Genomic DNA, 10812 nt, shown 5'->3' with positions numbered 1-10812 from the left:
CATGATACACAGAGTTAATCATATTCTGAAATACAGGTGTACTTGTTTAGCAAGCAAAAATTAAATAGATTAGCCACAATTAATATCAGTATCATACGCGAGTTAGATAAATTTTTATCAATATTTAAAGAATGCTCGGATAATCTGAGAGCAGATTCTCGTCCCACAATAAATGAAGTTTTTCTATGGAAACAAAAATTAATAAAATTTTGTTAACCTTCTAAACGTGATACAATAATAATCAAAACCTTAAAATGAACAAGATTTCTTTTAAAAGATTATCATGCAGCCAATACATAAGGTAGGCTTAATTCTAGATCCGAATTTCAAAAGACTTAATTTTTAATAAAAGAAGAAAATGATATATATAAAACAATCATAAAAATGATAAATGATATAAAATTAGATGATATGCATAAGTCGATGTCAACTATCATTTATAACTTTCCTAACTTATCCTAAACTCATAAAAAACCGTATATTCTAAATACTCAATACCAACTACCTAATTCATCCTACACTCATAAAAGACCGAACATTCTAAAAAAAATTTTAGAGAATTTTTAGATGATTCTGATGAAGCATCAACATCACCGATGAAAGCTGTGAGCATGAACTTAAAAGATTCATATAAGATAAATAACGACAATATTTTGAAGTTTTGGAAGCAGGGATATTCATTTCCTTTTTTGAGAAAATTATCGAGTAAAATTTTGTCAGCTACAAGTTCGGCTTCTAAAGAAAAGTTATTTTCTGTAGCCAATCTCTTGTTAGAGAAAAGGCGTACACAATTGAAATAAAAAAAGATGGGCATTCTTCTTTTACTAAATAAATTTCGATTTATAGATTATATTTATTTTTTATTATTAATATGGATTAGGAAATTAAAGAAATAAATAGAATGAATTCAAAAAAAGTGTAAAATTATAGCAATAGTTTTGAAAAATTTAAAAACGCCGTGAATTTTCGGGCGTGACGGGCGTGACGGGCGTGAATCAAAATATTGCTTGTCGTGAGCGGGCGGGTCGGGTCGGGTCGAAATTTTTTTAATGGTAAGCGTGAATGGGCGTGAATTTTTTTTATAGCCACCGTGAGCGGGCGCGTCGTGAATGAAAAATTAGGCCCGCCCATCTCTAATCCCAATAATTAGGTTCCCATGATTTTTCATCTTTGTTTTGTTCTACCAAATCCTATTCTATGTTTTCAAATAAAGATGAAAAGAATTGTAATTATATAATTATATTTACTCTATAAAGTCACGATTACATGTAATTAGTAATTAATTATCATTTTTAGAAAAGAGATCAGTAATTTTAACTAATTACAAAATTATGTATGTAATTGAAATTAAATTATTTGCTTTTTTTATGCCCATCCCAATCTCAGATTTTAATTTGCTTACGTGATACAATATGTTCGCTAGTTATTTTAGGATAGGTTTTATGGGATAGGCATGTATTGTGTTTACTTTTTAATATAAGTGGATAGGTAACATAGATTTTTTTACTTTATTTTTTTAAATATGAATATTGACATTTTAATAATTTACTCACTTGTTTGCTTAATCAATCTGGACGATAAAAAGAAAAAAAATCGCAATTGTGTATAATACGCTTTAATCCATTTAGATATTAAAATCGTATCACCTGAAATAGATTTAAAATATAATTTAGATATTATATAAATAATTAATAAGTCTCCTCTTAGTATTAAATCTAATAAAGAATTTATTGTGATTTATATGAAGAAGGAGAAAAAATAATTATTTGATTTAATTATGTGTTTTTCATAAAAAAATTTATTTAAAAAATCAATTATTTTTCGTCTAAATTTCTATAAATAAATAATGTATAAAAAGAAACATCAATAAAACTTTTAATTTGTCTAAAAGGTTGGCAGGCACAATAAACATTTTTAGGGAGTGATAATAAAAAATGTATTGAAATTTTTTTTATATGAGTGGTCTTCGGGCCATAAATAATTATATTTTTTTTTTAAATTTAAGAGATGGAGGAGTGGAAAGGGGCTTATTAGAATAATATATATTTATAAATAAAATATAAATGTTTATTCGTAAATATAACCGAAACTACATAGGGGCTAAGGTCCCAGTTGCCTACCAGGGGTAGTAGTATTTTGCAAAATAAGTGGTTAGATTTAGTGTTGTTTGCCCGCCCAATTTGGGTCGATTTTTAAAAACGGTCTAATTAAGATTTTAATCAAAATAATATTATGTAAGCCTCGAGATTTGGCAAAGAGAGGTCTAAACTTTTCTGCCAACTATGAACAAATTCTCCAGGCTTATATAATGGGCTAGGAAGAATCGCCCCAAATTGGGCCGTGCAACACTAGTTAGATTAAGATAATAAATATTTTGTGTAAACATCTCGGTACGGACAGGGCCTGGTGGTTACTAGTCTATATAAAATCCAGATACAAATACAATCACTAACCCGTTAATAAAATTAAATAGGATACTTATGTCTTAATTTTTTCGTGGTAATATATTCCCAAAACACAATAATGTTTTGCCCAAAATATATTCGCGGAAATGAATTCTTGCTAATATTCATGCAAATACATTCGAGTATTCATTAGTTATATATTTGCACTTGTACATTTGCGATAATGATTTCACATAATATCTTCGTAAAAATACTGATGAAAACCTTGAGGCAATTGGTATACTTTACAATTAGATATTTAACAGTTAAAATTTTTATTTATTTGAAGCAAAATTTTAAAACTTTAAAATGTATTTTAAAAAAATGCTTCAAACATTAACAAATGATCACGGAGTTGTCCGAGGAAAAAAAAGATATGTATGGAGAAGGCGTTTTAATATTTCCAAGGTCCATCATATTTAATCAGTTTCCACCCTTCCTAGTTATAATCTTTATGATTCATTAAGACAAGTATTAGGGGAAAATTTTCTAAAATATAATAATTTATATATAAGACTTGGGAGGGATCTAAAAGTATTTATATGACAGAAACTTTATTCAGAGCACTATATGGCGTATTTCAGATACTTTAAAAAAAATTTTACACTATCATAATTTGTCAAGCGAGATTTCCATAACATTACAACTTAAACTTAGATTAATCTGTAATGGATACAATCATTTCGTTTATAAATAAAATTTCGATTGGAGATGGAGAGGAACGATTAAATTAGAAAAAACTTAAAAATAGATTTATAATTTGTTTTCTTGTTGAAATAATATTAAAATGTTTTTTATATCCAATTACCGAAATATATCTAATAAATAATCTCCGTAATCATAGAAAATATTAAGATAGGAGAAAGTAATAAACCCATGGCCTACTCAAAACTTACAAATATAGAAAAGGCAGTTTGGATTTTAGCAAGATTATCAAAAATTAATGCTAAAGACAAAATAGAAAAACAGCTAATAATTGTCAATGATGATAACTTTATAACTATTTTGAGAGACATGCGATGCCTCAAAAATGATTATGTCGATGTCGATATTAGTCTCATTGTATCATACGTTACAATGGAAGCATGGATAAAACTAAATGATTTAAACAATCGTATTTTAGCGGAACCATTGCTTTGTCAAAAAGTGAAATTTTGAAAAATGATTTATCTATAATACGCGATATGTACTTAAATTGGCACGATTTCTGTTGCCAAAATATTATAAAAAAACCACGAAAAATTTTTTGTCGTTTATTGTAATGTTTATATAAATTATATATTTTGCTCATATTTATAAAATATATATTAATAAAGCTTATTCATGTTTATCACAATTTATTATAAAATTTGATTTAAGCCAGTACTAAAAATGGATGGGGTGCAAGATTTAGTAAATAAATATTTTTGCATTAGCCCTTATTTAGATAAAAATAAAATAAAATAATAGTTTTATAATAAAAATTCAAATATCACAATGTTATTTTAAATTAAATATATTCTGAACACTAGGAGATAATGATATTTGTTTCTAAAAATAATTTTGAAAACAGTCTTTTAGGAAAAATTTTGAAAATAAATTTTTTTTTAAAAACAATGTATAAAAAATAGGTTTGATTACAAAAAACGATAGTTACACAGAAATAATAATTAAGTCATAGATTTTTAAATAGGTGGACTCAGAGTAGCTATACAAAATAAAAATTGGTATATTTTGAATGGTTATTGCAGAATAAAATGATTTTAATAGAATTAAGGAATTATTAAGATAAATTTTAAAGAAAATTAAATTTGGATCTGCATTGGCTAATGACATTCTGGCCGTGATCGCTGTAGTTTTTGTTCCTCCTTTGTAGTGTTGTTAAAACGCCGCGAGTCGCGACCCCGACCCAAAGCTCGGGTCGTTTTATTCGACTCCGACTCAATGTTTGGGTCGTTTTTTTCGACTTCGACCCAAAATATGGGTCGTTTTTTTCGACTCCGACCCAAGTCCAAGCCGAAAAAAACGACCTCGACCCAAAATATGGGTCGTTTTTTACGACTCCGACTAAAAATTTGGGTCGTTTTTTTCGACTTCGACCCAAAATATGGGTCGTTTTTTACGACTCCGACTAAAAATTTGGGTCGTTTTTTTCGACTTCGACCCAAAATATGGGTCGTTTTTTACGACTCAAACTTGAAGTTTGGGTCATATTTTTCGACTCAAACTTGAAGTTTGGGTCGTATTTTTCGACTCAAACTTGAAGTTTGGGTCGTATTTTTCGACTCAAACTTGAAGTTTGGGTCGTATTTTTCGACTCAAACTTGAAGTTTGGGTCGTATTTTTCGACTCCAACTCAAAGTTTGGGTCGTTTTTCTGACTCAGACTCAAACATCGGGTCGTTTTATTCAATCCGACCCAAAATATGGATCTTTTTTTTTAAAGTCGACTTAAAGTTAGGGTTGCTTTTTTTCACCCTTAACCCAATATCTAGATCATTTTTTTTGACCAAAAGTCAAATAACATTTAGTATATATTAATATTATAGGCGGGAAAGTTACTTAAAGCTTCTTTAAATTATAATACTCTGGATTAACTATTCATCATAGTTATTTTTTTAAATTTTTAAGTGAAAATGCACCATAGAAAAGAGCCATTTGTTATGATGGTTATTTTTGAACTTTTTTAAATGAAATAGATAAAAATATATATTGTAGACATGTTAAATCAAAATTTCAGTGAAGATGTACCATAGATAAGTGACAATTGTCATAATCGCCATTTTTGAGCCTTTTTGAGTTTTTTTAAAGGAAATAGCTAAAAATATATATTCTAAACATGTTAAATTAAAAATTCAGTGAGGATGTATCATAGATAGGTGACAATTGTCATAATCGCTATTTTTGAACTTTTTCAATTTTTTTAAAGGAAATAGCTAAAATTATATATTCAAAACATGTTAAATTAAAAATTCAATGAGGATGTATCATAGATAGGTGACAATTGTCATAATCGTTATTTTTGAACTTTTTTCAATTTTTTTAAAGGAAATAGCTAAAAATATATATTCTAAACATGTTAAATTAAAAATTCAGTGAGGATGTATCATAGATAGGTGACAATTGTCATAATCGCTATTTTTGAACTTTTTCAAATTTTTTTAAAGGAAATAGCTAAAAATATATATTCTAAACATGTTAAATTAAAAATTCAGTGAGGATGTATCATAGATAGGTGACAATTGTCATAATCGTTATTTTTGAACTTTTTTCAATTTTTTTAAAGGAAATATCTAAAAATATATATTCTAAACATGTTAAATTAAAAATTCAGTGAGGAAGTATCATATATAGGTGACAATTGTCATAATCGCTATTTTTGAACTTTTTCAAATTTTTTTAAAGGAAATATCTAAAAAAATATATTCTAAACATGTTAAATTAAAAATTCAGTGAGGATGTATCATAGATAGGTGACAATTGTCATAATCGCTATTTTTGAACTTTTTCAAATTTTTTTAAAGGAAATAGCTAAAAATATATATTCTAAACATGTTAAATTAAAAATTCAGTGAGGATGTATCATAGGTAGGTGACAATTGTCATAATCGTTATTTTTGAACTTTTTTCAATTTTTTTAAAGGAAATAGCTAAAAATATATATTCTAAACATGTTAAATTAAAAATTCAGTGAGGAAGTATCATATATAGGTGACAATTGTCATAATCGCTATTTTTGAACTTTTTCAAATTTTTTTAAAGGAAATAGCTAAAAATATATATTCTAAACATGTTAAATTAAAAATTCAGTGAGGATGTATCATATATAGGTGACAATTGTCATAATCGTTATTTTTGAATTTTTTTCAATTATTTTAAAGGAAATAGCTAAAAATATATATCCTAAACATGTTAAATTAAAACATCAGTGAGGATGTATCATAGATAAGGGACAAAAAATGGTTATTATATATACGAGTAGTAAGGTACATAATAATTTTTAAGTGATAAAATGAGATGCTAATATATTTCTTGTAATTTTAATTTATAATAAAATTCTTAAATCTTTGAAGTTACTAGTTAGGATAAAAGTTACTTGGCACATCATACAATGATATTTATACCTTGTTTTTTTTTCGAGAATAAATTTTATGCGATATCTAATGAAGGAAATTACATACCATTGTACAGAGAAATAACTTTGTATATATTATCTGCACCAATATCTTTTATATCAATCTCTATCGATGACATTTTAAATTATATTGGAAAACTAGATTGTGTAGATTTCTAAATATTAATTTAAAGGATTAAGATTTTAGAATTAATTATAAAAATATCTTAATAATTTTTATATGCATTTATTATTTAAAATCTCTCGTTTTAAGCCTATTTAGCAAGAAAAATATTGACTAATCCTGAAATTACGATAATAGATATCTATACCTTTATATAATCTATGAGAAAAATTGCTCTCATAATATTCTTCTTAATAAAATAGTGAATAATTAACGCCTGAAAAAAAGTATAGCGCTTTATAACATGGTTCAAAGTTAATCCCAGTATCAATTTTAATTTGTAATTTTTCTCAAGTGTTCAAAATTCTAAATCTTAATATCAAAAACTATTTTAGTTATCAATTTAGTCAAATAATATTAAAACACTAATATTCTCCAGTATTCATAAAAAACAACAGCCTGAAACAAGAATACTAAGCTCAAAACATCTTAAATATTTGATACATTTATAGTTTAAATATTTTTATTTAAATTATATATATTTATTAATGTACAAAAAATTTAATTTAACAATATATATAGATATAAAAATTATGTATAAAATTTATTATTCATGATATTGATATCCCATGAATTTAAACATAAACACTGTTTAAGTGTTTCGGAGGCCATGCGATTTCTTTTCTTTGTTACGGTGTCCACCCCTCTTGAGAAGACACGCTCGCTCTCAACGGATGTACTTTGCTGCGACAAAAAATCTTTAGCCAACATGCAAAGGTACGGAAAACGCTCAGAATTACAGTACGACTTAAAAAAACTCGACTTAACACTACATTTATGAAAAATATGGCTCGCCTAAATTATTAAATTATATTTAAAAAAATTCATATTTTAATTGAAAAAATGCATCCGGAATCGCAAATACTTATTTAAAAAATTTATTGTTTTATTAGTTTAAAAATTCCATATGGAAGTGAAGTGACTATTTAAATTCTAAAATTATAAAAGATATTTTATTTTACTTTTAGTGGTGCCAGCTAGACGGCAAATTTGTTGAGATTTTTTCTTTTCTTCATTGTTAGGGATAGGGATATGATTAATAATCATTTTTTTTAACTTTCCAAATTTTTTTTTATTATTTTTAGGGGTATAAATCTAAATTTTTTTATTTTATTCATTTTTTGTTTTTAAAATTATAATTTAATATTATTAACATAAATTTTATTAATAAAAGTTGTCCAATTTAAATCATTTCTTAAATGTTTTACACATTAAAATTGATACTGGGATTAACTTTGAACCATGTTATAAAGCGCTATACTTTTTTTCAGGCGTTAATTATTCACTATTTTATTAAAAAGAATATTATGAGAGCAATTTTTCTCATAGATTATATAAAGGTATAGATATCTATTATTGTAATTTCAGGATTAGTCAATATTTTTCTTGCTAAATAGGCTTATAACGAGAGATTTTAAATATTAAATGCATATAAAAATTATTAAGATATATTTATAATTAATTCTAAAATCTTAATCCTTTAAATTAATAATTATAAATCTACACAATCTAGTTTTCCAATATAATTTAAAATGTCATCGATAGAGATTGATATAAAAGATATTGGTGCAGATAATATATACAAAGTTATTTCTCTGTACAATGATATGTAATTTCCTTCATGAAATATCGCATAAAATTTATTCTCGAAAAAAAAACAAGGTATAAATATCATTGTAAGATGTGCCAAGTAAATTTTATCCTAACTAGAAACTTCAAAGAGGAAATATTTTAATATCCTCAAACTTAATATAATATGAATAAAACATAGATGAGTTTATGTGATAGTTGATTTTCTGACCCAGTCTATGACAATAACATATTTAAGAATTTTTTTATAAATTAAAATTACAAGAAATATATTAGCATCTCATTTTATCACTTAAAAATTATTATGTACCTTACTACTCGTATATATAATAACATTTTTTGTCCCTTATCTATGATACATCCTCACTGATATTTTAATTTAACATGTTTAGGATATATATCTTTAGCTATTTGCTTTAAAAAAATTGGAAAAAGTTTAAAAATAACGATTATGACAATTGTCACCTATCTATGATACATCCTCACTGAATTTTTAATTTAACATGTTTAGAATATATATTTTTAGCTATTTTCTTTAAAAAATGATAAAAATAGCGATTATGAAAATTGTCACCTATCTATGATACATCCTCTTAAATTTTTAATTTAACATGTTTAGAATATATATTTTTAGCTATTTCCTTTAAAAAAATTTGAAAAAGTTCAAAAATAGCGATTATGACAATTGTCACCTATATATGATACATCCTCACTGAATTTTTAATTTAACATGTTTTGAATATATAATTTTAGCTAAAAATTGAAAAAGTTCAAAAATAACGATACAATTGTCACCTATCTATGATACATTTTCACTGAATTTTTAATTTAACATGTTTAGAATATATATTTTTAGCTATTTCCTTTAAAAAAACTCAAAAAGGCTCAAAAATGGCGATTATGACAATTGTCACTTATCTATGGTACATCATCACTGAATTTTTAATTTAACATGTTTAGAATATATATTTTTAGATATTTCCTTTAAAAAAATTTGAAAAAGTTCAAAAATAGCGATTATGACAATTGTCACCTATATATGATACTTCCTCACTGAATTTTTAATTTAACATGTTTAGAATATATATTTTTAGATATTTCCTTTAAAAAAATTGAAAAAAGTTCAAAAATAACGATTATGACAATTGTCACCTACCTATGATACATCCTCACTGAATTTTTAATTTAACATGTTTAGAATATATATTTTTAGCTATTTCCTTTAAAAAAATTTGAAAAAGTTCAAAAATAGCGATTATGACAATTGTCACCTATCTATGATACATCCTCACTGAATTTTTAATTTAACATGTTTAGAATATATATTTTTAGCTATTTCCTTTAAAAAAATTGAAAAAAGTTCAAAAATAACGATTATGACAATTGTCACCTATCTATGATACATCCTCATTGAATTTTTAATTTAACATGTTTTGAATATATAATTTTAGCTATTTCCTTTAAAAAAATTGAAAAAGTTCAAAAATAGCGATTATGACAATTGTCACCTATCTATGATACATCCTCACTGAATTTTTAATTTAACATGTTTAGAATATATATTTTTAGCTATTTCCTTTAAAAAAACTCAAAAAGGCTCAAAAATGGCGATTATGACAATTGTCACTTATCTATGGTACATCTTCACTGAAATTTTGATTTAACATGTCTACAATATATATTTTTATCTATTTCATTTAAAAAAGTTCTAAAATAACCATCATAACAAATGGCTCTTTTCTATGGTGCATTTTCACTTAAAAATTTAAAAAAATAACTATGATGAATAGTTAATCCAGAGTATTATAATTTAAAGAAGCTTTAAGTAACTTTCCCGCCTATAATATTAATATATACTAAATGTTATTTGACTTTTGGTCAAAAAAAATGATCTAGATATTGGGTTAAGGGTGAAAAAAAGCAACCCTAACTTTAAGTCGACTTTAAAAAAAAAGATCCATATTTTGGGTCGGATTGAATAAAACGACCCGATGTTTGAGTCTGAGTCAGAAAAACGACCCAAACTTTGAGTTGGAGTCGAAAAATACGACCCAAACTTCAAGTTTGAGTCGAAAAATATGACCCAAACTTCAAGTTTGAGTCGTAAAAAACGACCCATATTTTGGGTCGAAGTCGAAAAAAACGACCCAAATTTTTAGTCGGAGTCGTAAAAAACGACCCATATTTTGGGTCGAAGTCGAAAAAAACGACCCAAATTTTTAGTCGGAGTCGTAAAAAACGACCCATATTTTGGGTCGAAGTCGAAAAAAACGACCCAAATTTTTAGTCGGAGTCGTAAAAAACGACCCATATTTTGGGTCGAGGTCGTTTTTTTCGGCTTGGACTTGGGTCGGAGTCGAAAAAAACGACCCATATTTTGGGTCGAAGTCGTTTTTTTCGGCTTGAACTCGGGTCGAAGTCGTAAAAAACGACCAAAACTTTGAGTTAGAGTCGAAAAAAACGACCCAAAATTTGGGTGAGCTCTGTTCGAGCCGACTCGGC

This window comes from Gordionus sp. m RMFG-2023, chromosome 3, assembly GCF_954871325.1.
Source record: "Gordionus sp. m RMFG-2023 chromosome 3, tfGorSpeb1-WG-v2, whole genome shotgun sequence".
NCBI classification, from domain to species: Eukaryota; Metazoa; Nematomorpha; class Gordioida; order Chordodea; family Parachordodidae; genus Gordionus; species Gordionus sp. m RMFG-2023.
Note: the sequence above shows the minus strand (reverse complement) of the source record.